The sequence below is a fragment of the Schistocerca cancellata genome, chromosome 6 (genome assembly GCF_023864275.1).
Source record: "Schistocerca cancellata isolate TAMUIC-IGC-003103 chromosome 6, iqSchCanc2.1, whole genome shotgun sequence".
Classification (NCBI taxonomy): domain Eukaryota; kingdom Metazoa; phylum Arthropoda; class Insecta; order Orthoptera; family Acrididae; genus Schistocerca; species Schistocerca cancellata.
In genome coordinates, this window is record NC_064631.1 from 465,596,680 (window position 1) to 465,624,037 (window position 27,358).

The following is a 27,358-nucleotide window of genomic DNA, read 5'->3' on the forward strand; positions in this document are numbered from 1 at the left end:
CAAGACAAGGATTAAAATTCGAGGCGAAAGGATATCAATGATAAGATTTGCTGATGACATTTCTATCGTTAGTGAAAATGAAAAAGAATTTCCGTTTGTGTTGAATATAATGAACATTTTAACGAGTGCAGAGTGTGGACTGAAAGTAAATCGAAGAAAGACGAAAGTAATGAGAAGTAGCCGAAGTCAGAATTGCTGATCACGAAGTAGATGAAGTAAGGAATTCTGCTACCTAGAGAGCAACGTAACCCATTACGGACGGAGCAAGATGGACCTAAAAAACAGACTCGCACTGGAAAAACCGGCATTACTGCCTAAAAGAATTGGCTAAAAGAATTATATTAGTATCAAAGATAGGTTTTACTTTGAGGAAGACATATCTGAGAATATGCTCTGGTGCACAGATTTGTAAGGTAGTGAGTCACTGGCTCTGGGAAAACGGAAACAGAAGAGAATCGAAACATTTGAGGTATGGTGCTACAAAGGAATGTCGAAAATTAGGTGGACTGATAAAGTAAGAAATGAGGAGGTTCTCCGCAGAATAGGCAAGGAAAGGAGTATATGGAAAACACTGAGAAGGACAGGATGATAGGACATCTGTTAAGACATCAGGGCATAACTTCTGTGGTACTAGAAGTAATCATTGAGTGTAGAAACTGTAGAGAAAACCAGAAATTGGAATAATTGGGATCGTAGGTTGCAAGTGCTACTCCGAGATGAAGTTGTTGTCACAGGAAAGGAATTCGTGGCGGGCTGCATCAAACCAGTCAGAAGAATCATAACTAAAATAAAAATAAATAAATAAAGCTTCAAAATGGTGGTTATGGGAGGCCACTATGATCTCACCTCTTTCATATGCCAGGTACTTAGAGCTTAGAGGGGAGATACAGAATTTTACGACAGTCGGATATGTACAAAAAGCCTTGAATGTCGACCCATACGACTGAGTACCTCTGCAGCTGATGGTGGAAGTCTGGTGTCTTTGTGAATGAAGTGGTTCACCATGTTGTGTGTGGACTTGCTTGAGTGAACCATTTTTTTTTCGAGCGAATAACCCTTCTGACTAATTTGACGCGGCCAGCCACTAATTCTTCTCCTATGCCAACCTCTACATCTCAGAACAGCACTTGCAACCCACGTCCTCAGTTATTTTGTGGCTGTATTCCAATTTCTTTCTTCCTCTACAGTTTTTGTCCCCTAAAACTCCCTCTAGTACCATGGAAGTCATTCCCTGATATTTTAACAAATCTCCTATTATCCTGTCATTTCTCCTTGTAAGTGTTTTACACATACCCTTTTCCTCTCCGATTCTGCGCAGAACCTCCTCATTCCTTACTTTATCAGTCTGTAGCACCACATCTCAAATGCATCTATTCTCTTCTGTTTCGGTTCTCCCACAGTCCATGTTTCTCTACCATACAATGCTGTGCTCCAAACGCACATTCTCAGAAATTTCTTCCTCGCATTAAGGTCTATGTTGATAGTAGCAGATTTCTCTTTCTTTGACTGTAGCCACTTGCAAAACAACTTCCTGGGCGTAAAACAGCGATTCCTGGGTAACAGCATGCTTGTATGTAAGGCAGGAGGGGCGCAGTGTTTGTTGTAAAAAGGAGCAGGCATAATTGTGTCAGTATACGCCATAGGCGTAATTGAGCACTGGTTGTTATTGCCGTGTGTGGATCCACTGACTCGTCAGTGGTTTTAAGTAGACCATTACCTGAAGCGTATTTTCCTATCTGATCCAAGTTAATTTTACACCAAAACTTTGTCCCATGTGTGAAAATACTATTTAACGTATGGCAATGAACTTCTTACCAAGCATTAACAGTAAGTGGAGCCTACGTACTTTGATTATTTTGAACCCAAATATTCCTTTAACTTGATTTCTTTTCAAAATTTTCTAGAAAACGAAAAAATCCAAAGCATCGACTTATCTTTCTTCGTATATAATTTCATTTGAAAAAAAAAACTATGCATAATTTCACTTTATTTGAGGTTCCATGGTCACAGATGATTGTTATCTGGATGCATACTAAATTTCAATAGATTAACTTCAAAAGTTCTTGAGAAAAAGGAACTTTTCCAGTAAAAAATGTTATATCTGGGAAATCACTCTAAAAGAAAATGAGGTGAGTTTGAACTGTTACTAGATGATTAAAAACAGCCTGATACTTACATTTTGTCTTTCTCTGCTTCTAGTGTGCCTTCCAGATTTGTTTTGCAACATTAAGTTAACTTTCTTGCATTTTTTTGCCGATACTGTCACAGATCTTTCAACTTCTTGCACTCTGCAGTTGTTACATCGGCAAAGACCTGATACCATATTGTCCACAGGAATAATGCCTAATTTTTTAAATAATAAACACCTAGCAGTATTTCCACAGTTGTTTGCGAGAACAGCATCATGTTCTTAATGTCTGCATATCTACAAATGCTATTTTTGATAGATGATTCCACATCAGGCTGTTGAAACACTGATTTGGATTTTGTGTTCGCCCATGCAAACACTTCCTCAGTAGCCCAAGCCTGGACAAATCTCAAAACATGGGTGTTATAGCGCCAAATATAGCTAACCAAAGACTATGATTAGGGGAATTAGATTATCTTGTCACTTTTAACCTGTTTAACTTGCACCACGATGTGTCACCATTTGGACAGAGACCATGACATGGACTTCCGTAAGTAGAAGTCTTAGAATTAACTTGCTCAAAAAATCCAAGCTACAGTTCAAAAGAACTGAAGAGTCTGATTAAAAACATCCTGACAGGGTTGCCATTTTATGCAAGGTGACAACCGAGCCACTCGTGAATCTGAGTTTGGCAAGTGGATCTGTTTTTGGCAGACAGCTCCCATAAGAGTATTACCTAACTAAGTTGCACACATCAGAACATTATTAGCCCTTGAGCGGGCGCGCCTGTGTATAAAGTGCGCCAACCAAAACTAAAATGATTTTGTACGGTTCCATTTTTGTTTCACAACTGCAAACTTATACCTATTCATTCAGTATTGCTTCAGGTAACACAGCGATAAATTGTGCTGTCATTCGTCCAATTAAGAAGCAGTAATATAAAATACAAAGCGAGATAGGCGGGAAAAATTTACGATCAGTTCAAAAAAATGACCCCAGTTACGAACTAGCAACATAATCCCACATTCCGGCAGCTTTCTACGAGATAATTAGTGATCTAATAAGTAGTTGACCGAGATCTGATGCAACTGCACTGATTAATGCTTCGAATGCGTCATTACTGTCTCTCTAACACCTGTCCTAGGTAAAAGAGAGTTGTAGTGAAAATTTATTTCATTATGGTTTAATAAAACATTAGTTTAGCTCATAGTATGTAAGTTTATTTTCTCCTTGCTTAAATAAACTAAGATTAAACTGTGATTCTGATCATACTTGACTTACCTCGTTAACATAAGGAAACCTATCCGTTTCATGTGTACGAAGTGCGCCGCGCGCCCGCTAGTGTTATGAAAAGCGCCGCGCCCGCTCAACTGGTTAATTGTGATTCTAACTAACGAACTAAAATAATTTCTAAGGAATGGTCGAACATCAGATTTTACTGTCACAATAAATCAGGGCATGATCGATAGACACACGACGTTAAATAAAATAAATGTCCTAAAAAGATATTGTCTTTTCTTATCACTTTTACTTACGTGTATAAGTAAATATGAAACGGGTTCGTGAAGGGCCTCAGTTATTCATGTACCAACTTTAGATTTTGAGCGTGATGACTAAAATATAGTTGCCGTTAACTGAATTTAATGTAATTTTGTTAATTTCTATTTATTGATTGCAAAGCAAGGCTTGAGAGAATTTCGATTGTTGCCGTGGAGCGGCCAATATGAAACTTACTGAACTCATGGAATATGTGCAGTTTAAAAACATGAAATTTTACGTAAATTAATTATCTCTTGCAATTTAAAAAAGGTTCTTATAACGAAATCTCTCGCATTTACAGTTAATGTTAACACTGAAAAATAAATTAATGCTTCGGCGCGTAATGGCCGACCAGAGGCTGCATCGGAAGATGAGCTTCTCGCAGCGCAAATTGCTGAAAAAATGCTTATTAAAAATAGTTAGCCACTGCGAGCATTTGAGGTGACAACTATTGCAAAGAAATTCATTTTGTAATAAAAATAACAAGTTTATTTTAGCAATAAATACGAATAACTTACATAAAATTTGTGTAGCCGCTCAATGGCTACCTTCTGTATAGCGAAACAAAACAGTGTGTCTACCACAAAATACGTCCTTCCTCCTCGGCCGTACAATAGCGTCTCTTTCGATCCTTTTTTATTTTCATAGACATTAAATAAAAATGCTATAGCTGCATATCAGTTGTTTCAAGAACATTAACTATATCCTTTACACTAAGTATATTCATAAAATACGTAAACTACGATTTACAACCGCTAAAAATATCAATATTTATGTGACGTACCGTCACAAAACGATGCAGAGGCGAAGTTTTGGCTCTGTGAATAGAGACAAACATTCTACAGTGACTAGTCTCTCGTTGGGAGAAGTGTGTTCGTCACCAGAGTGAAAAATAAATATGTAGAGGATAAGAATAAAGATGTAGAATGATCATAAAGTTTGTTTTATTTAAAAAGCTTTAAGAGATATCATACGAAAAATTTGGAGGCATTGAATTGCAACAGTCCCTCGTATTTTTCTTTTTATTCCCGTTTGTTTGTCTGTTGTTGGTAATGATAGCTAGGCCGTTTCGGATGAATTCTGCTGAGGTAAGTGTCTCACAAGTTGAACAAAACACGACATGGGCCGTGCAGCAGGAGATAATCAGAGTGTGCAGCTGCAGACCGCCGAATACAGGCAAGGGCAACAGCGGAGTATAGTGAAGGGCAGATTCCCGGAAGGATCGATGTCGCCGGCAGGGGGACGCAGAGGAGACGGGGCGGCAGATTAGAAGGCCGCAGGATCTGGCAGCGCGCTGCCGACGGATTGTCGGCGCCTGCGTGGGCGGCGCGCGCTCTTCATCTGGCGAGATAAGGGCCGCCGGGCCGGCTGCCCGCCTGCTGGGCTGTTTATCTCCCGAGGTCAGCCGCCAGCCTGCAGCCGCCAGAGCCGGTGTCGGCCGCGACACGACCAGCCACACCGACAGCCCACGAGTCTGGTGTCGGCACTTAATCTCCTGGGTTCAAGGTGGCAGTGACTGTCGCATTACCAGTACCAATACCAGCAATGCTTCATATACCTCATATTAAGTGATCAACTGTGTAATGTATGCGAGAGGGTAATTGTTTATGGCAGAACATAACGTATACATTCTTTTGCGTGTGTGGAAAAACGCACTGAAGGAAACGGAAGACGTTGTGCCATAAATTCCTTGGTCGAAAGCTACCAAACTAATATTCCCACATCTGCATACCGGTGGAACACTTTGATCAAAATTTCATCTGTGTACTACCTAATCTTCAATATTTACAGCACAGAAAAAGGCCATGTATAGAAATGAAGAACAGTATGAGCTCGTGATAGAGGTAAGGGGAATTTTCACGTCGCGATCGGAACACAGACTGCCCAGAAGACACGAATCTGCAGCTTACCGTCACCTTTCAGACTTTGAAAAATGCCGAATCGTTCGAATGAACATACACTACTGACCATTAAATTTGCTACACCACGAAGATGACGTGCTACAAGCACGAAATTTAACCGACAGGAAAACGATGCTGTGGTATGCACATGATTAGCTTTTCAGAGCATTCACACATGGTTGGGGCCGCTGGTGACACCTACAACGTGCTGACATGAGGAAAGTTTCCAGCTGATTTCTCATACACAAACAGCAGTTGACCGGCGTTGCCCGGTGAAACGTTGTTATGATGCCTCGTGTAAGGAGGAGAAATGCGTAAAATGCGTACCATCACGATTCTGACTTTGATAAAGGGCGGATTGCAGCCTATCGCGATTGCGGTTTATCGTACCGCGAAAATGCTACTAGCGTTGGACGAGATCCAATGACTGTTAGCAGAATATGGAATCGGTGAGTTCAAGAGGGTAATATGGAACGCCGTGCTGGATCCCAACGGCCTTGTATCACTAGCAGCCGAGATGACAGGCATCTTATCCGCATGGCTGTAATGGATCGTGCAGCCACGTCTCGATCCCTAAGTCACCAGATGGGGACGTTTGCAAGACAACAACCATCTGCACGAACAGTTCGACGTCGTTTTCAGCAGCATGGACTATCAGCTCGGAGACCATGGCTGCGGTTACCCTTGACGCTGCATCACAGACAGGAGTGCCTGCGATGGTGTACTCAACGACGAACCTTGGTCCACGAATGGCAAAACGTCATTTTTCCGGATGAATCCAGGTTCTGTTTACAGCATCATGATGGTCACATCCGTGTTTGGCGACATGGCAGTGAACGCACATTGGAAGCTTGTATCCGTCATCGCCATACTAGCGTATCACTCGGCGTGATGGTATGGGGTGCGACTGGTTACACGTCTCGGTCACCTCTTGTTCGCATTGACGGCACTTCGAACGGTGGACGTTACGACCCGTGGTTCTACCCTTCATTCGATCCCTGCAAAACCCTACATTTCAGCAGGATAATGCAGGACCGCATGTTGCAGGTCCTGTACGGGCCTTTCTGGATACAGACAATGTTCGACTACTGCCCTGTCCAGCACATTCTCCAGCTTTCTCACCAACTGGTGAATGGTGGCGGAGCAACTGGCTCGTCACAAAGCGTCAGTCGCTACTCTTGGTGAACTGTCGTATCGTTTTGAAGCTGCATGGGCAGCTGTACCTGTACACGCCATCCAAGCTCTGCTTGACTCAATGCCCATGCGTATCAAGGCCGATTTTAAGGCCAGAGGTGGTTGTTCTGGGTACTGATTTCTCAGGCTCTATGCACCTAAATTGCGTGAAAATGTAATCACATGTCAGTTCCAGTATAATATATTTGTCCAATGAATACCTGTTTATCATCTGCATTTCTTCTTGGTGTAGCAATTTTAATGGCCATTAGTGTAAGAGCATTATATCAGCAGATACCACAGACGGCCGTGTCATGATGACAGCATAACAAGTAATGACGATATGGTCTTAGGTCAGCAGTGTGACAAGAAGAGAAGGCACAGGTCCTTATAGAAGGACTGCACCACGAGAAACTGGACTAGCTCTGAGGAAGAGACAAATGATAACAGCTGAAATTCGGAGAGAAGTCACAGACAAAAGGTAGTCCCTGACTGCCAGCAACAGGTTAGAAGAAGCTGGATCCAGGTCTCCAGATGCCATGCGTCGTTTAGCACTGACACCGAATCGTAGATAATCGAGACTTGCATGGCGTAGAGACAGAGATAATTGGGACATTGAGTAGAAACCTGTAAGTTAATCCGGATGAGTAGGAAAACAAACCTGTAATGTTCGGTTACAGTTTTACTAGTGGATATCTTGACACAGTCAAGTCGTTTAAATATCTGGGCGTAACGTTGCAAAGCGTTATGAGGTGGAACGAGCATGTGAAACTGTGGTAGGGAAGGCAAATGGTCGACTTCGGTTTATTTGGAGAATTTTTGGAAAGAGTGGTTCACTTGTAAAGGAGACCACATAAAGGACGCCGGTGCACCCTGGTGCGATCCGTACCAGGTCGGATTGAAGGTAGACATCGAAGATATTCAGAGTATAGGTGCTAGGTTTATTATCGGTAGGTTCTAACAAAATGTAAGTGTTACGGAAATGCTTCGGGAATTCAAATGGGAATCCCTGTAGGGAAGATGGCGTTCTTTTCGGCAAACACTATTGAGAACATTTAGAGACCGGCATTTGAAGCTGACTGCCGAACGATTCTGCTGCCTCAGCATATATCGCGCGTAAGGACCACGAACATAATATACGAGAAATCAGGGCTCATACAGGGGCGTACAAACAGTCGATTTTCCCCCGCTCTGTTTCGAGAGGAACAGGAAGGGAAATGACAAGTATTAGTACAGGGTACCCTCCGCCATGCACCTTACGGTGGCTTGCGGAGTATCTATGTAGATGTGGACGTACGTGTGGACTGATTAGAGTTCTGCGATGTGTCTCGCTTCTATTTGTGGCCGTCAGATCAGCGCCTAGGTGTCTATAAATCCTGTGTGTTGCTGGTAGACTACATAATTTCTTTTTCCATTCGAGAAATGCTGACACTCATAGAGTGAACTGCATCGATTGGAGAAACTTAACAACACATCTTCAGTGAATCTCCAAAGTAGGGTGTGAAACTGTGTTACGGAATGATACTGATCATGTAGAACAGTAATCTGCTGTAATGTATTGCTTGATTTATGTTAAAATATCTCAAGTGCTGTTACAGAAGAAGACATTTTAGGCCTCTGGGACGCTTTAGATGTTGGGAGAGTTGTGGTTGGTGTGATGCATGTGATACCCCTCATACTGCGGAAAGTATTCCAGAATATATTGATAGCAATTTATACACTTGAGCCACGCTCCTCAGTGTGGCTAACAGATCACAATTGCAGTTATTGACCTTTTTTACGTAACAGTTTAAGAAATACTCAATAAACTGTAAAAAAAAAACACTATATGAACATGGGCTCAGTGAAGTTATTTTGTCTGCTCACACAAGTAAACCGGACGATAAAAGCTGTGGAGGCTGTGTAGGTATTTTAAATGGTCCACACACATACAATTAAATATTCGCACCGTCTCCGTTCAGCAAAGATGTCGTAGGGATGTACGATTAAATCTCTGCCGACAAAAAAAAAAAATTGAAGAACAAAAATAGCAATTATTTTATGTACCTCATTTGTCTTTTTTCACCGATCTCGCTGTCTGTCGGTCTTCTGAACTAGTACGACAAAGACGTATGTAATCGAGTTGTCTCAGTATTGTGTTAAGTAAAAGTTATAATATGTGGGAGTTGCAAGTTATTCATTTTGCTACCGAGCAGCGTCCTAATTTAATTCTCCCGATGCGACGAGGACTTGCATTTTAATACTCGGCTCTTCAGTGAGGAAGTCAACTCGAAGAAAGAACAGCCGCTGTAGCCACGCCGGTTTTGTTGTACGTCGTTCGGGAGGATAGGTAAGTAGGGGGACAAGGTTTGTGCCAGGCCATGCTGCATTGTTGCCAAATTTATTCAAGATGGCGTCGATGACGCCATCCAAGATGGCGGCATGTAGACTTGCCAACATCACATGACGTCATCCAAGACGGCGGATTTCGGCAGGAGAATAGTCAAATTGTGCTACGTCCACTAACCTAACCTCAAGAAAAAATGGCAGGAAGTTTGAATATTGGCGCGAAAATAGCCCAGTTGTGCTACATCCAATAACCTAAGCCTCCAGAAGAAAAAATGGCCGAAGTTTGAATTCTAACAGGATAATGCATGCAAAGACCGTTCTATAGACCATGGGAATAACTGTGAGACTGCAAGCCATCTGTTGATAAGAACTGTGTACTATTTCGTGGGCCTTCGTTACTTTCAGCATAAACAATTAAATAAAGTTAATGTCCGAGCCGTGGCTGATAGGAGCTGCAGTACAGGCATTAACAAGTACGGTCGTTCCCTTAAGCCACCGCCTTACGTGTTAATTTAGCTTGGACGGGTAGTAGAAGGAAAGTTACCTGGAATTCGAGCGACTATGGAAATAACTGTCAGAGACCGGTATTCTCCTGTGGCAGTTATCGTTATTGCCTCGTAGTTCTAGTTCTCTGGTAGTTATTGGGCTACCACCACAGATAACCTGGAAGCTGGTAACGGAATAACTGTGTGTCTAGACGTTCCTGACTCGGTGACTCCAGTTAAAGGTCGTAGTTCCAGGTGATATTTCCAGAGAGGATAGTAACTGGAGCGAACAAATATTTTCGTACTGCTACGGAAATAGCCGCTGGCAATCGCGAATGACAAATAACATGTCAGAAAGTATAACATAATACAGTGGAATATAATAATTATTATCCTCATCATTTGTCAGGAGATTGTCAAAATATGTGAATATATCACAGTAACTGCTAATATTTACAGAATTGGTACACTGACAGAATAAAACACAGTTACGTACTTTTAATAAATTTATCGTACACAGAATACCCGATCTTGACGGTTGCAACCAAGTGCTGTCAAAACTGAAATATAGCAGAATTTTTACCTAAGCTGGTCTATCAGTCTCTGTTACGATATTCATCTACAGAGTAGAAGAAGGGGTCAATGGAAGCGTCTGATTCCACCCGCCTGCTTCGACGTAAAGGTGTTGTGGTGTGTGAATGTCATTACGGCACGGTGTTTATGAGTTGGTTTGTGTGTGTGTGTGGGGGGGGGGGGGGGCTGTCGATCTAGGTTGCAGTGCCGGAATTTGCTGGTGGTAATTAAATTTTTTTTTTTCTAGCTGTGATGTTTTGTGTATTTATGATGTATTGAATGTGATTTAATTTATGTAGGGATGATTGATTTGTGGACTTTTGGGATTGTGGTTTTATTTTTCGCAGTTGTAGGTGTTGGTTTTTTGGCATCAGTAGCTGTGGTGGATCTATACAGGTCACCGGAAATGACCGATTCCCATTTTCATAGTTGTGTGTGTTGATGTTTTAGTATCGTCATCTGAGGTTGACCTATATAGGTCAAGGGAAATGTCTGATTCCAATTTTCGTACTTTTAGTTGTGGGTATTGGTGTTTTGGTATGGTCACCTATAGTTGACCTATATTGTTCAAGGGAAGTGTCCGATTCCTGCAGATTTTTGTTGGTGTAGCAGAATGCTGTAATTTTTTTTTTCTTTTTGTTCTTCATTTTGTGTTTTGGGATCATAGTGTGTTTTTTTTACTAGCTTGTCCTCACCCTAAAACCCCCAACTTCCCGCAGTTGTCCCATTGGTTTGATTGTATTTTTGGAGGGAAATGTTATTGTATTATTTATATGTATCTTCGTGTTTGTTGCCATGTGTATGTAGTGACGTCATAGACACACTTAAAATAGCCATTTCCGGCATATTGATGACGGGTGGAATCAGACACTTCTGTATCAAATAGTCTTTCAAACACACTGTAAACCGTGCCTTATCTGAAACCAAGTTTTTAATGGTTGCTGACTTGCTGGCAGTTTATTGAAAATGCATGTTCCTGAATATTGGACCCCTTTTGGACCAAGGTAAGTAATTTTAGGTCTTTATGTAGATTGCTGTTCCCATTTCTAGTACTGATATTATGTATTAAGCTATTGGTTGGAAATACTTGTAACAAATTTCATAAAGGAATAAATATACTAGGAAGCAGTGGTTAGAATACAAAGTTCCTTGAACAGGTTCCTACATGATGTTCTTGAATTGATACCACAAACGATTTTTATTACACGCTTTTACATGCGAAAAACTTTTGCTACGTTTGATAAGTTCCCACAGAATATGCTCCCTTATGAAATAACAGAATGAAAAAATGTAGTATGCCCTTCCCAACTGAATTTATTATCGAGTTGTAGTCCCAGAAATGTAACACTGTCAACCTTTTCGATCTGCATGTCTTCATATGTTATAAACATGCTGTCGCTGGAGAAATCGAGCAGTTTGCAAATCTGACATAAAACTTGGATTAGCGTACTCACACTTTCCCCAATAGGACTAGGTTTTACAGCACAGGAGTAAACGAATCTGTCACATTACGTATATTTTTTGTTGTATTATAAGGCTGTACACTTTATTCTATTATGTGAGCAGCACAAGAAATTAAGCTTCGAATTTAACCTACAGTACTCAGTTTACATATTACTTCATACTTAAAAACGCACGTTGTTAACATTTTACTTAAACAGTGCTTTGGCGAAGTTCCGCGTACTTTCTGTCGCAGCTGCGGAGATAATATTTCTAATAGCGACCGATAACCTACAAACATATAATATGAAACACTAATAATCGTTCTAACATCAACTAAAATGTACCCGGAGTTAATAAGCTAAGGTTATGACACGATTCATACGACATTCCTGCTATTTCACACTACTCGCAGTTATACTGATAACTAAACTGATGGATTCCAACTATGTCGTTATTTAACTGTCGGAGTTATCGGTATTCGCTAGCGAAAAATAACTTGGCAGTTATTAATAACGGTTAACGATAACGGTTATCAAAGAATAACTGGAACTGTGATAACGGTTACTCCACAATAACCGTTTGGTCCACCTCTAGCTCCAACTGAATTAGTTCAAATCCTCGCCACCCCCTGGCCACCGCGCAGACACTGCCTACGCTGTCACGTGAGGCGGCCGGCCACTAGCGCGGGGGGCGAGCCCAGCGATCGCTCCCATGTCGTAAACATGTTTTCGCTGGACGCGTTGTAACTCGCCGAGTTTGACGTCACAGCGGCCCCTTGTCCGCTCACCACGTGTATTCGTCGCCTCCGTACTTTTCCCGCCAAAATTGTCTGCCTCGGAGCTGAATCACACAACGGTCGACCGTTCGCTGCCACACTTTTGGCGCCACGTTCAAACCTGTCGATGCCGGCCGCTCACCGTCCAACACGTGTCCCTGTGCGAGCGAGAACGCAGTGGTACACTTTTGGCGGCAAAGTTTGCTCGACAGTTGAATCCGCCATGACTATATAACAGCACGTTTGGACCGCACTAGAACGCCCACTAATTGACTCGCTCTCGCGCGCGAGTAATAACTGTGAAATCGCTGCGCCGCCGCCCTGCTTACGTCACACACCCTCCATACACACGATGGACATAGCCTTCTGTAAATACCTGGGAAATGACTCTTTATTTCAGACATTATGGTCATTCAGGTGTGACTCAACTGACTTCTCCATGCTCACACAGCGAAACTCCAGAGCGTAGCTGACGTACGCGCGACCGGCTGAGCCCGCTCCATTGGCAGCTCCCTGGCCGGCTGACATCCAGCGGTGCCCGCACAGCTCCCACGGCCAGTGCCCCAGGTAGGCGGCGAGCGGCAAGGTTCCCGCCACAAACGGTTAGCCGCGCTAGCGTAGATCTCTTTCTCCCCCTTGCATCTCCAACAGGACGTGTAAACAGTGTCTCCTCCAGCCAGTGAACCCGACGTCATTCACCCTTCGCTGATAATTTCCACTCGCATATATAAAACCATATTCACTCCTGCCAAAACTCACTTAGTAATAAAAAAGCATTCTCCCTTTCTAAGCACAGATGAGTATGCATTTATCTTCACTCATCTGATCTCTGCAATTTAAGTCGGAGAAAGACATATCTACTACCTTCTGCAACCTGTCTATAAACAGAACGATCTCAGTTACTACAACAGGACCTTGTTTTGACCATTCGCCGGAAATGCGCGCAATGTTGTACGCCTCAAACTAGGTACAAGTACAACAGATCCTCAACACCCTATTTCTTTATCCTCTACCATCAAACAGTGAAAAACTCACGAAGGCACCAATGCGATCCACCTCCAGTGCGGACAAACGGAATTCACAATACTCCCCCCGAATAGCTCAGAGCGCAACCATCCAAGAATTCCTAACAGCTCACCAAATCCAACACCTCAAACTACAAATGCCTATATGAACAACATAATATTAAATACACACACACACACACACACACACACACACACACACTGCAGAGGCCCCTTTAAAGTTTGATCACCCAGACTCTAAGCGAATGAGAAGCTGCCTCTGGCCCTTGTTCAAACAGTGTTTTCTAACACGCTTTAGCACACTGCCGAGCATTTCGTCTTTCTGCCGCGACTTCGAAGTCATTGTCTGATTCAAAACAGACATTAACACGGACTGATGCACGGTCTCTCATAGGAAACTATACCTTGCACCTTATAAATCATATTCTTACAGTCGATAGCATAACATTGAATGATTTTAAATAAAGGACACCTACAACACAAGGAAAATAGAAGAGCCTGCTGGCGTTGTAGCCACTTCCCTCGAAAGTTATTGACCACCTCTACATTTAAACTCATATGTTGCAGTGACCGAATAGTTTATAACTCTGCATTCAATTTCTAGTGATTGGTCATTTTTGCACACAAGTACAGGATCACCGTTTTCGGTGCCAGCAACCCTGGAAGTTGCGGTCCATCAACCAAAATTTCTCGCCCAACTCAAGCAAGCATTGTCAGTCAATCATTATGTCGTACCCAATGCACAGATGCGATGGATAAGACACCACCGATCTACTGTAATATTATCCATCACAGCTGATGTCGCGAAAAATTTTACAGTAAGTCCAACACTCGCCAATCATGTGACAGCTTGTTTTTTTAATTTCAGTATCACAGCTAAACCATACATCCTCTACTTTGCAAGTATCATTGCGACCATTCATAGATGACTGCTCAGCACGTCCATTCAAACTTAATTCCCGAACACATAAAGACGATCAAATTATACCAGGTAACGCTATACATATTTCTAAGACCTCGCGCATAGTATTCGATCAATCTCTCCGCATATGGCGGTCACAGAGCTATCTAGTCCTCTTACGTTAAAAGACCATCCTCACCTCGGCATTGACCTACCTACCCCGCAACATCGCTACCCAATTATTCCTCAGCCGAGCAGACGAATACAGCTACACTCCACCTCTCTTGACTGAATAGATCTTTCCTAGTCCTAATCCATCCAAGTGCACCACATTTCTCGAAATGTAACCAAGTTTCGGAGCTTAGCACACCATATCGATCTATAGTAACAGATCTCAAAGTGCCTTAATTTAATAGCATACAGTTAAGAAGCACAAGAACGGACGATATTTATACACAACGTAGTTCGATAGATTTTTAAGCAAATCATCCAATTTATCATGTGTAAAGTATTGTTCTAGAGTCCATGATCGGTGAATCGAAGGTTCCGGTAGGAGAGAGAGAGAGAACATAAACACACACACGCTCCTAAGATTAGAACGTTCAGCTCTTAAAAACGGGCAATAACCTTAGATCGCTTACTTTTCCGTCCTGTCAGACATACATCCTTCTGCCTGGTCTCCTTACGCCGAGCTATCTCTACTCCAATCGTAAAACTTTTCCTTTCTATGATGCGAGCCCAATATAGCCCTGCGGACACGTCTAGTGGCCAATGATCACACTAGATCACGAGTCAGAAATAATACTATTACTCCATCGGGTCTATATAAAAAAATGATAGTTATTAGCAGCCGGTACATCCTACAAGCAAACAGATACGTATAACAGCAGCGTCCAACATGTGAAAATTAAAAGTCATCCCCTCACCGACTTTGTAAACACCCGTCTGTCGGGTGAGTGTGTACACAATGATTACTGCCCCTCACAAATACCCACAGCTAACTTAGTCATGACGCTGAAGTCTCGATTTTACACCAAGCATGCGACAGGGTAGGGATCACGTATATCAAAGTGCATTTAGAGGAATGTGTCAATCTTCATCACACGTGAGAGGGAAGTCCTCTGATGACCGACGGGTTCAACGTTAACGATCGCAAGTAGACAGCGCTTCAAACCACATACCGAACACGCAGCCGCATACGACTAGAACGCTGGCTATATCACGTGACTAAAGCATCCAAATAGAATACTGGAAAAAAAATCTACCTTCAGCAACATGTCCTTCTCTAGAATAAATGAGTCAACGTTTGAATCGTACCTAGTTGCAGCTCTGTCTCAATCGATCATCCCGTACAACCTCTGTTATGATTTAACACAGATGTAAGTTTAGACGTAAATGATTCTCTGTCCTCCTGAAAAGCATCAAATATAGTATTCAACTGGCGTGATGATGATGATGTTTGGTTTGTGGGGCGCTCAACTGCGTGGTTATCAGCGCCCGTACAATTACCCAATCTTTGCTCAGTCCAATTTCGCCACTTTCCTGGATGATGATGAAATGAAGAGGACAACACAAACACCCAGTCATCTCGAGGCAGGTGAAAATCCCTGACCCCGCCGGGAATCGAACCCGGGACCCCGTGCTCGGGAAGCGAGAACGCTACCGCGAGACCACGAGCGGCGGACTCTTTCAACTGGCGTGTATCACTGCTACCTCAGTAGACATACACTATAATACGAGAAAAAATTGACTGCCTTCCTCATTCGGCTTGCTTCGAAGTCAGCCCGCATCTCGTGGTCGTGCGGTAGCGTTCTCGCTTCCCACGCCCGGGTTCCCAGGTTCGATTCCCGGCGGGGTTAGGGATTTTCTCTGCCTCGTGATGGCTGGGTGTTGTGTACTGTCCTTAGGTTAGTTAGGTTTAAGTAGTTCTAAGTTCTAGGGGACTGATGACCATAGATGTTAAGTCCCATATTGCTCAGAGCCCTTGCTTCGAAGTCATCGTTTTCCTTCATTCCGCTTGTTGCCGCATACTTGACTCCATGTACAAATTCCCCCCAACGAACCAGAAGAAAAGCAAGTACGTTCTCATTTTCACCGCATTTCGGTGTATGCTAGGTTAGTTTATATCTATGGGCTAATCAGTTTTCTCATTTCTTTCGATTTTATGTCAGATCCATCCATGCGACCGCGACATAAGTTATCTTTCTCTGTTCTAAAATTGCCTCAAAATGTAACCAAGACGTATCCAGTCACCTCCACATTCGGAGAGCGCTTCCTCTGTTTTCTGTATCTCTATGTACATGCACGCCTACGTCAGCTGTGCTCTGGAGTTTCGCTGTGTGAGCATGGAGAAGTCAGTTAGGTCACACCTGCATGTCCTTAATGTCTGAATAAAGAGTCATTTTCCAGCTATTTACAGAAGGCTATGTCCGTCGCGTGTATGGAAGGTGTGTGACGTAAGCAGGGCGGCGGCGCAGCGATTGTACAGTTATTACGCGCGCGCGAGAGCGAGTCAATTAGTGGGCGTTCTAGTGCGGTCCAAACGTGCTTTTATATAGTCATGGCGGATTCCACTGTCGAGCAAACTTTGCCGCCAAAAAGTGTACCTCTGCGTTCTCGCTCGCACAGGGACACGTGGTGGACTGTGAGCGGTCGGCATCGACAGGTTTGAACGTGGCGCCAAAAGTGTGGCAGCGAACGGTCGACCGTTGTGTGATTCAGCTCCGAGGCAGACAATTTTGGCGGGAACGTGCGGAGGTGACGAATACACGTGGTGAGCGGACAAGGGGCCGCTGTGACGTCAAACTCGGCAAGTTCCAGCGTGTCCAGCAAAACATGTTTACGACATGGGAGCGATCGCTGGGCTCGCCCCCGGCGCTAGTGGCTGGCCGCCTCACGTGACAGCGTAGGCAGTGTCTCTGCGCGGTGGCCAGGGGGTGGCGAGGATTTGAACTAATTCAGTTGGAGCGCGGACGTCGTGGTGACTGCACTGCGATATCAAAGATGTGGATGCTGACTGTGTTGGAGAACAAGTGATGACCATACTGCTTGAAATAAAGTCTTCAGTCCCTTCCCCCCTGCAAAATCAAAGGACGTGAATTAGGTTACTACAAGTGCAGTTTATTATTTGACGCGATTATGATAGGCTACCAGTGAAAAAAGATAAGTGACGGAGAAAGCTCGTACATGTGACCAATTATGGTGTTGGGATTCGAAGTTGTGATAGAGTTTTGTTATAGAGGTAAGGGAAATGCCTTTCTCACTCAGATAATCAGACATCTTGAATAAATAATAAATGATTATAATAAATATAAGTACAGTTTTCGAGAGATTATCGTGTTGGAATTTGAATTTGGCGCAATTTTCTAGTGGATGTAGGCCTATAATAATAAATGATAATGAATGATAGTAAATGACAATGAATGATAATGAATGTTAATAAATAGTAATGAATAATAATAAACAAAAGTAAGGTTTTGCAGCCATTATCGTGTTGGAATTTGAATTTGGAGGGTATTTTCTAGTGGAGGCAGGTCAATAATAATAAATAATAATAATAAATGATAATAAATAATAATAAATGATAATTAATGATAATAAATAATAATGAATGTTAATGAATGATAATCAATAATAATAAAAACAGGAGTACGGTCTTTACATGCATTATCCTGTTGAAATTCAAACTTCCTGCCATTTTGGATGACGTCATCGACGCCATCTTGAATAAATTTGGCAACAATGCAGCGTGGCCTGGCTCTAACCTTGTCCCCCTCCTTAGGTAAATTACCAAACCGCACAGTGAAACTACGGGATTAACACTTGTTTAATTTTTTAAAATGCAACTATGCCAGTTCGCGTTTCTGGGCAGACAGTTTTTGATGCGGCTTCCTGATAATTGCTGCATATACCTCTCTCCCGAACGAATATAAGGCGTAATCCCTCTGTAAAACGAAAAGTAAACAGTGCCAGTTGTGGGAGACGTTGCCCTCCCCGGAAGAACGCTACACCTGCGGTTCAGGATGACTAAGAATCAATAGCCCCTCTTGCGGTGTAAAACGTGTGCAGAGATTTACGTAGGTTCTGATAATGTGTGTTACTTGTGTAAGCATTATTAGTAATTCGTATCTGCACTCCATGTAGTGTTAACGAAGTTTGTGGGAAATAAACGCCCCCTGGCTGTGTTTGTGCTCTGTGACGTCTGTGGTTTGGCACGCTATAGGGAAACGGTATAGCTTCGTGAAAGCTTCTTACGGCGCACTTGGTTAGACGTAGTCGTGAATAAACTGCCCGCTCTTCAGTCTGCAGACCCTTAAAGAAACGAAGTGCATTAACACAATTTGACAGTCTACCTTCGCTCACAGTCTTAGCTACACATACAACCCCAGCCCTTCCACCCTGTTTCATCCACAGAACGCTGTTTATCCCTTAATACGGCTCTACTGCACTTAAACGTGATATACACATTTAATATTTGCTTTTAACCCACTACATTTAATGGTAGACAGTAATTTCATACCATTAAAACTCTATTTTTAATAATCTGTGGTTTTTACATCCTCTGCAATGTGAATATTAATAGTATTGGAGAAAAAATGAATAGGACATTATGTAGAAAATGTAATGTAGTTTAATTTTGTACTGGTAAACATTTTCGCCAGAAGCTGGGTTTCCGCGTTATTCGATAAAAACATAAAAACGTGATTATTTTAAACATAGCTGCGTAACAGCAACGGTTCCACGTAATTAGATTAAAAACAGCCGACCAGTTGCAAAGGATAAAGTAATCTTTACCTAGGTTTCGATAGATTTAAATCTATCTTCTTCAGAAGGCGGCAGTATTACATTAACATGGAGTGATATGTCATTGCCATTTTTACAAACATCTCCATAGCTCCATTAGTCCAAATAAAATATAGCCCTAAGAGTAGGGTTTGTCAGATAAATTTGTTGCTTATGCGCTCTCCAACTTCACTGTACTTAATTTTATTTATCAGACAAACCCTACTCTTAGGGCTATATTTTATTTGGACTAATGGAGCTATGGAGATGTTTGTAAAAATGGCAATGACATATCACTCCATGTTAATGTAATACTGCCGCCTTCTGAAGAAGATAGATTTAAATCTATCGAAACCTAGGTAAAGATTACTTTATCCTTTGCAACTGGTCGGCTGTTTTTAATCTAATAAAAAAGTGACTTTTAAACGATTCCTCATCCCAAAGCTCACGCTCCACAGGTCAGGATTTTTAGTATATTGTTCATGACTCTCCGTCCGAGCATTTTCCAAAAATTTCGGACCTCACGTCTTTTTTTCCCCAATCGATCTTTCTTGGTCTCCGCTGGCTGTACTATCTACGTAATATGGGTCCGAGAAGCCATCTCCTACGCATCCGCCATTAAATTGGATGTATTTAGAAAAGACGATGTAATAATTTCTCGAAGTGTGTTGCCACTTTCTGATCTTCTGTGTTCACCATGATCAGTGTACTGTAGAAAATTTGATCTCGCATGGAAATGAAGCATTTTTTCTCAGTATGAGGGTAGTGTCCTGGAAGGTTGATGGTAACTTTTTATTACACCCTTCATGCATTGCAGTACTAAACTGACGTGGCTGAAATAGTTAAATGTCTCTCCAGTTCCCCGTGTTCCTGTTGGTGTGGTCTTCAGTCCGGGGACGTGCGATGCAACTCTCCACTCTACTCTATCCTGTCGAAACCTCTTCGCATCCTAATAACTACTGCAAACCACATCCAATTGCGCTTGATTACAGTAGTGAAGCCTTGACCTCCCTCTGCAGTTTTTACCCCTCAAACTTCACTACAATACTAAACTGACGATTCCTTGGTTTTTCATAACGTGCCCCCTCAATCAATCCCCTCTTTTAGTCAAGTTAGGTCACAAATTTCTTGTCTCCCCAGTTGTGTTCAGTACCTACTCATTGCTTAAGCGATCTACCCATCTTATCTCCAGAATCTTTCAGCAGCGCCACATTTCTCTTGTCTAAAATACTTATCGTCCACTTTTCACTTCTGAAAAAGGCAACACTCCAGCCAAATATTTCAGAAAAGATTTCATAACACTTATGTCTATATTCGATGATAAAAAAATTATCTTCTTGTGGTACGCTATTCTTACCATCGCCGTTATACATTTTAAATCCTCCTTACTTCGGCCATGACAAAACTCATCTACTACTTTCAGCATCTCATTTCCCTGTTTAATTTCCTTAGCATCGTCTGCTCTACTTCAACTACATTCCACTACCATTGTTTTGCTTTCTTGAATGTTCATCTTATATCCACGTTTCAGGGCACTGTCTACTGCCTTTCGCTGCAGTTCCAAAGCTTTTAATGTTTTGACAGAATTATAATGTCACCCGGAAATCACAAAGTTTTTATTTCTTCTCCTTTCCCTTTGCAAATTTATCCTTGCTTACGCTTGCAGCTTTCTCAATGTATATACTGAATAACTCTGGTGGTAGAAGAAAATTTTTTCTCACTTCCACTGTTTCATGCCATTAGACTTTTATAACTGCTGTCTGGTTTTCGTAAAAATTGTAAATAATCTTTTGCTCTCTATTTTTTACCTCTGCTATCTTCACTAATTTAAAAAGTATGCACCAGTCAGCACTGTCAAATGCGTTCTCCAAATGCTATAAACGTAAGTTTACCTTACCTTAATCTATCTTCTAAGATACTTCGTGGGTTTATTATTATCTTGCGACTTTCAACATTTCTCCGGAATCCTAACTGATCTTTCAGGAGGTCTACTGTTACCTATTTTTCCTTTCTTCTGACAAGAATTCATGTCAGTATTTTGAAGTCATGACCTATTTAAACGACCGGTAATGTTCAAACTTGTCAGCACCTGCTTTCTTTCGAACTGAAATTAATACATCCTTCTATAAGCATAGTGGTATTTCCACAACAGGTGGAGTAGTTTCGTCACAGCTAACCCGGTATCAGCAGTTCTGAGGGAATCTTGTATATTCCAGGGACTTTGTTTCATCTTAGGTATTTCAGTGCTCGCAGATTACCAAATAAAAGTTAAAATACTATCTCTCTCATTTTGTAAATACTTCGAAACATATTAAAAGTTGTTTTCCATTTACACCTATATCAAGGGAGTTTCCTTCGAGATAATGTTTAAAATTCCCCAAGAATGAGCAAAAGAGGAAGTAGAAAGGTTCCGTTGTAAGTACTCGTATATAAATAAAGAGGAAAAACTGTGTTGGCGCGAGTTTCTGTAGACCGCTGGTGGCGCTGGAGAACAGACGTGTTATCGCATTGTTTGTGGTCATTGAGGATAGGCCGCACACTGATGTTTCAAGACCACTGTTGAATCATGTAACTGATCTGTTATTCATAGTGCAAGTTTTCCAATATGATCTACCTTTAAAGGTTCTGTGAACAGATGTCGGGGCAAGTATTCAGTAAGACTTTTCTAGTTTTAATTTGTAATGGGCACACTGGACCACAACAAACGGATAAAAAGTAACGTAACTTCTTCAGAAAATACGTATTCTAACTTTCAAAATGTTATTCCGCATTTTTGTGCTATACTTTACCTTAAACGATTAACTACACCACTGCCAAGCACAATGTTAAACAGCAGTTTCCTGATGTCCTAATATGAACAGACAGCTTCAAATTGCGCAGAAAACATTGTCCTGCACTGACCTGTATACCTTGTGAAGTAGCGATTACCGTTTAATGGCTGGCGCCGTGCAAATCAACAGTTCAAACCCCATAACTAGAAAACATTTGTTGTTTAGAATTTATCACTTCTGGATCATTCTCAGTATTTCTTATTTTGAAATATTTACGCCTCCTGGAATATTCGATGTATAAATAATTGCACTCTCCGTCCAAGAGGTAAGGTTGCTGTCATCGATAAACGTGCTTCCAGTTCTGGATGTTCTGCTTCATTAACGACCCTGCCTTCGTGTTTGGACTTGACTGTGGTTATAATATGACGTTGTTTATTTATTTATTTATCATTCATTTACTTATTGTCAAATTATAGACCTGTTACCTGATGTTTTAAAACAGGTCGTACATCTTACAATTTTCGTTTTTCATCTTCTTGCAGATTTCTTTTCTTTTGTTTTATCTACAACATTTACAATAATTTAAGGTTGAAATATTAATGAAATTTTGTTTTTTAAGAAGAATATAAAAATATGATAGGGTAGAGAAGAGATTTGTTATCATCATCACAGAATGTGACTAACGGTGAATACCTCGGAATAGTTTCTTCGAGCCGTTGACCGCCAGTAACACAAACACGCACGCACAAACACACAAACACGCACACACACACAACACAAACACACAAACACACACACACACACACACACACACACACACACACACACACACACACACACACACACACACAAATGGATCTTAGTAGAGACATAATATTGCTTATCCTATTTATAACTAATCCTATGTATTAACTTTTGGTACCCATCCGTGTACAGCGATTGTGATTTCTTGGCTAGATGGCCAGCACTTTATGCTTATGAAGTTGTTTGTTGGAGATGTGGGTTACATCTAAACATCTACTTCACCGTGACTCCAGTAACGCAAAGGAAAAGCCGTCGCCTACGCGCACAGGAGCCGGAATACAAGCAGTACATCTTTTCAGAGGTCCGTATATTCAGTGGACCAATGGATGCCAACCCAACAGTACTCGTATGTCAGTTGCGTTTGAGGTACCCATCAGCTTTCCCGGAGCCGCTGTGTAACGTCGGATTTCGGTGAATTGGGGATCGGACTGGGGGTTGTGCGGACGTTGAGCTCACTTTAACATTTAGTTTCTTTAACATCAAAATTTTCAATTAACAGAACATAAACCACCTACAATAATACAAATATAATTTTCTGTAACCCGAAAGAACTTAAATAGGGCTAAAAAAAACGAAGGAGAAACTATATTTTTCACAACAGTGCAAGATCAGATATAGCACCAATTCAGTTAGCCATACAACGGGCGAAGAGGCAACTACATACACTTTAATATATCTGGCACTCTGGCACAATCAGAAATGGCAACAAAAAATTCACAGTATCGAAGAAAACTTGCTTGGAATCGGTAACATAGGATATATTTACACTTTGCTCTGCTATTACTTCTGACACCCGACAACTGGACACCAGCTACCAACAACACTACCAAGCCACCCTCACTTATGTCTGAGTAAATTGTTATACAATAAATAATTTTGACAAATTATTTGCTATATAACAGTTCATCCACATAAGTGGATGGAAGTGGCAGAAATGGGAATGTTGAGGTAGATGATTGGGGTGACACGAAAGGATAGAGTAAGGAACGAGGACATCAGGGGAATAGTGAAAGTGGGGCGCATAGGGAAGAAGATACAAGAAAGTAGGCTAAGATGGTGTGGACATGTGCAGAGAAGAGGGAAGCACTACGTGGAGAGAAGAGTTGAGCACCTAGAAATCGAAGGATCAAGAAAAAGAGGAAGACCGAAACTAAGATGGAAAGACAATGGGACCTACGGGAGAAAGGATGGCTCGGTGAAGAAGCACTGGAAAGTTATTTATGGAAGAGAGGGATTCAGCAAAGCAACGCCCATCCCACATGACGCGGGAAAAGGCTGAGATGATGATGACCATGAGTTAATGACTCTATGGTCCGACACAGTCCACTTACTACCGACTATCTCGGCACACTCTAAGCCGAACATTTTTCTGCAAAAACAGAAAATACCCGCCGAAAAGGTTCGTACAGAGCTGATTCTCTAGCCCTTAAACAGCCTAGTGGGCTCCGGTCACTTTATGTGGTTTGGAGAATGACCGGTCCATCAACTTCAGGCAGGAGAAATGATAAGTCGATTTGATCACCACAAAAAGTTGACCACTAAAAAAACTAAAAACGAATATCACCTCGTGATTTTCTTGCTTCTTTCAAAGGGTCCACACATCTTAGCAAAATCTAATTTTCAAAACATCAGAATGTCTCAGTGACATCAAGAAGAAGAAAATTAGCAAAACTAACAACTGAATGGACTGAATTACTTTGGAAGTCTTCCCTATTCTTTTCGAAGAATACAGTAGCGTTAGTTTAGTGAATGACACATGCTTTATCATACATAGAAAAGTAAAACATAAACTGATGTCCTCTATACTCCTTTCTTTTCTGTTTGTTACTCTGTTTCGTTCTAAATTACACATTTTATTATTTTAGACTGTAGTCTTTTATGTTACAGAACTTTTTGTCTTACCGGTCTCATCATTTGTGTTACGGGAGTGAATACATATTTCCATATTTCTCTTTCTGAGTAACCACACTTTCTTCGTGAAGAGTCAAAACAGAAGCGTACAACGCACGCTGGCATCTAAAAATGATATTTGTGCACACTCAGTTTCCCCTCAGGTCCCAATTAGTGCGAGTTGGCCTGGCTCTTTAGTTGCGCCCGTAAAAATAGAGGGTGTTGCATGAGTCAACAAAACATCCTGGTGTGGAGCCAGCACATTATTTATAGGCGGCAATATGTAACACAGAGTAATGGTTGCTGTGTTTTGCGGACGCTGCACCGTTTACTGTCACAGTTTATTGTTTCTTAGTAGGGTTACCAGCGGGAAATAAATTCGTCTAGACGTAATGAGGTGTTAAAACTGAAACTGCTCGAGCCAACCAGAGCACTGTTCGTATTGTTTCTCCATTGGCCCAATTAAAAACGCTATACAGAATATGGATTTTAAAGAGAATTTGTAAACAGGGTATTAGCTGTTTTAATGCGTCTTATTGATCAATGAATCCGTAAAAATGTATTAACTAACATTCCTTCCTTGAAGCATCTTTGTAATCATAAGAAAGTTCTAAGCGATCCACTTGCATTGAGTTAAAACAGTCCGAAATTGTCACGTTACTTTGGTAATATGTTGTGATATCGTAATGTGACGACACTGTCTGACTGCTTACGTTATTACCGCAACTGTCTGATGACTGCACTACTTTTCTCATATGCTTGAGAACCTCAGATGCATGCCAGAATACTGACAACCACTCACAGTGGCAATTAATCCTAATGTTAACCTCTTTAATTTCAATAGTAAGCCAAAATAGCCAAAATATCACGCGCTGTTAAACTAACTGTTCGTATTTAAGTAGGCTGCAGTACTGTTGCTGAGCACTCAGCATCGGAACTGTCTTTGAACATGACAGACCTATGGCTTGCCTCAGTCCCCACAAAATGATTTAATGCTAGGCGAATGCTGTTATATTTAATCGCTACCAGCCACACCACTACGTTGACCTCATTATTACAATGTAAGACACTCACATAATCACTTACATGAAAAAAGAAACAACCACAAATATAAAATCAGAATACCTAATGCATTTACAACGGTTTGAGAGAAAAAACTGTTTCTTTGAATTCTTGTTAAAAATGTCCTTGTGTGTAAATATATTCAGAACGTCTTTACGGTGTGGATCTAAGAGAGTGTACACAAAGCTGAACTATTAACAGACGTTAATTCAGCTGTACAGTAGGTCATCTTTTGATTGAGATTAGCAACAAGCGCTGTCTTTTGAAATGTTGGTTGCGTATGAAGATACACGGTTGTAATGAGCAAAGTCATAACGTATAAATAGACATGAGTTATTGAGACATGCAGAACATCTTCCATATAGGGTATACGGTTCAAAGAGACAGTAACGTAAAATACCTGTTATTAAACTTTTATCATAAGCTATGGTACTGTATGGCTTCAGTACTGAATTTCTATCACAAGCTATGATATTTTATAGCCTCAATACCGTTCTCATTAGTTATACGTGGCTCTGAGTTATATGAAATGATATTGGAGAAATTAACGACTCTGTAATTACAATGTCAAATACATGTCAGCAGTTCAGTGTGGTATTTTGCAGTTAACACGAATGGTTTCAAAGACCACTTCAGTAGTGCAATAACGGCTTAACCACACGAAAGTTTAAGGTGATGTGAAAACAAGATGTAAGAGACCTTGATCGTTTTTGGGTTAATATTTAAGACGTTTACTGTTCTTTGTATTCTGTAAATACTCTCTGAGACTGCCATGAAAACAATATCTGGCGCTGGTGATGAATCACTGTAATGTTTTTTTCTCTCACATGGGTACTGCAAGCTGGTGCAGAAAATTTTTTGTGTCGTCGCGTATTGCCCACAACTTAGTGTTCAGTATTATTTTACAGTGGAACCATATTAAACTCACGTTTTCTTGATGACGTATTTACTTTTCCTTTTCTCCTCGAAGAATTTGCAGTCTTGGCCTACACTTGTCTTCTGTGCCGATTACTTAATAAATTTTCCATCTTGAAAAATCTTGTTAATTGCTTTCTTCTAAATTTTCCCGTCTTGCAATTCCTCATCGTCGTCGAATGTGAAGAAACAAATCTCTTCTCGAAATTTATATGTTTTACTGAAGCGATGGGAATACAATATTTCTTTAGAAAATTTTATGTTCTGCCCGCCTCCACCTGCTTATGCTGCAGCCTCTATCTTAGTACAATACTTCTTTTCTATTCTTAAAATCCTCTAACTTCACCCTCAAGGATCACTGCTTCTCTTTCCACAAAATTATTACTTTTCGGTTCATTAACGTCACGTTTGCTCCCGTCCTTCATTACAGACCAAATATAGTTCTAAAATCCTTGTTCTCTTCTCCACATTACTCCGTCAATTCATTACTACAAGAAAACATTTTCGTCTTACAAAATAGAAAGACTTTTCTGCTAACAGTCGGACTTGCCCCTTCCATCCACCTTTACACTTTCGTGTTCTGACTTAGACTGTCTGTATTCTGTATTTGGTTCTCTTTCCACAAAATTTTAGAAAGATAATATTTGCTACAGGATCTAAGAATTTTTATATGAAGTCCTTATAATTAAACTTGCTTGCTGTAATACAAAAAATTCATATCATATATTCCTTTCACTCGCATTAAAACTTTAGATAAGTAAAAGGGCTTAAGGGTTAGTAATCACAGTCTTTATTACCCATGTAGCCAAATATGAAAACTGTGTTACGCTGCCTTGTGGTAAACGAAAGAGAAATATGCCCGT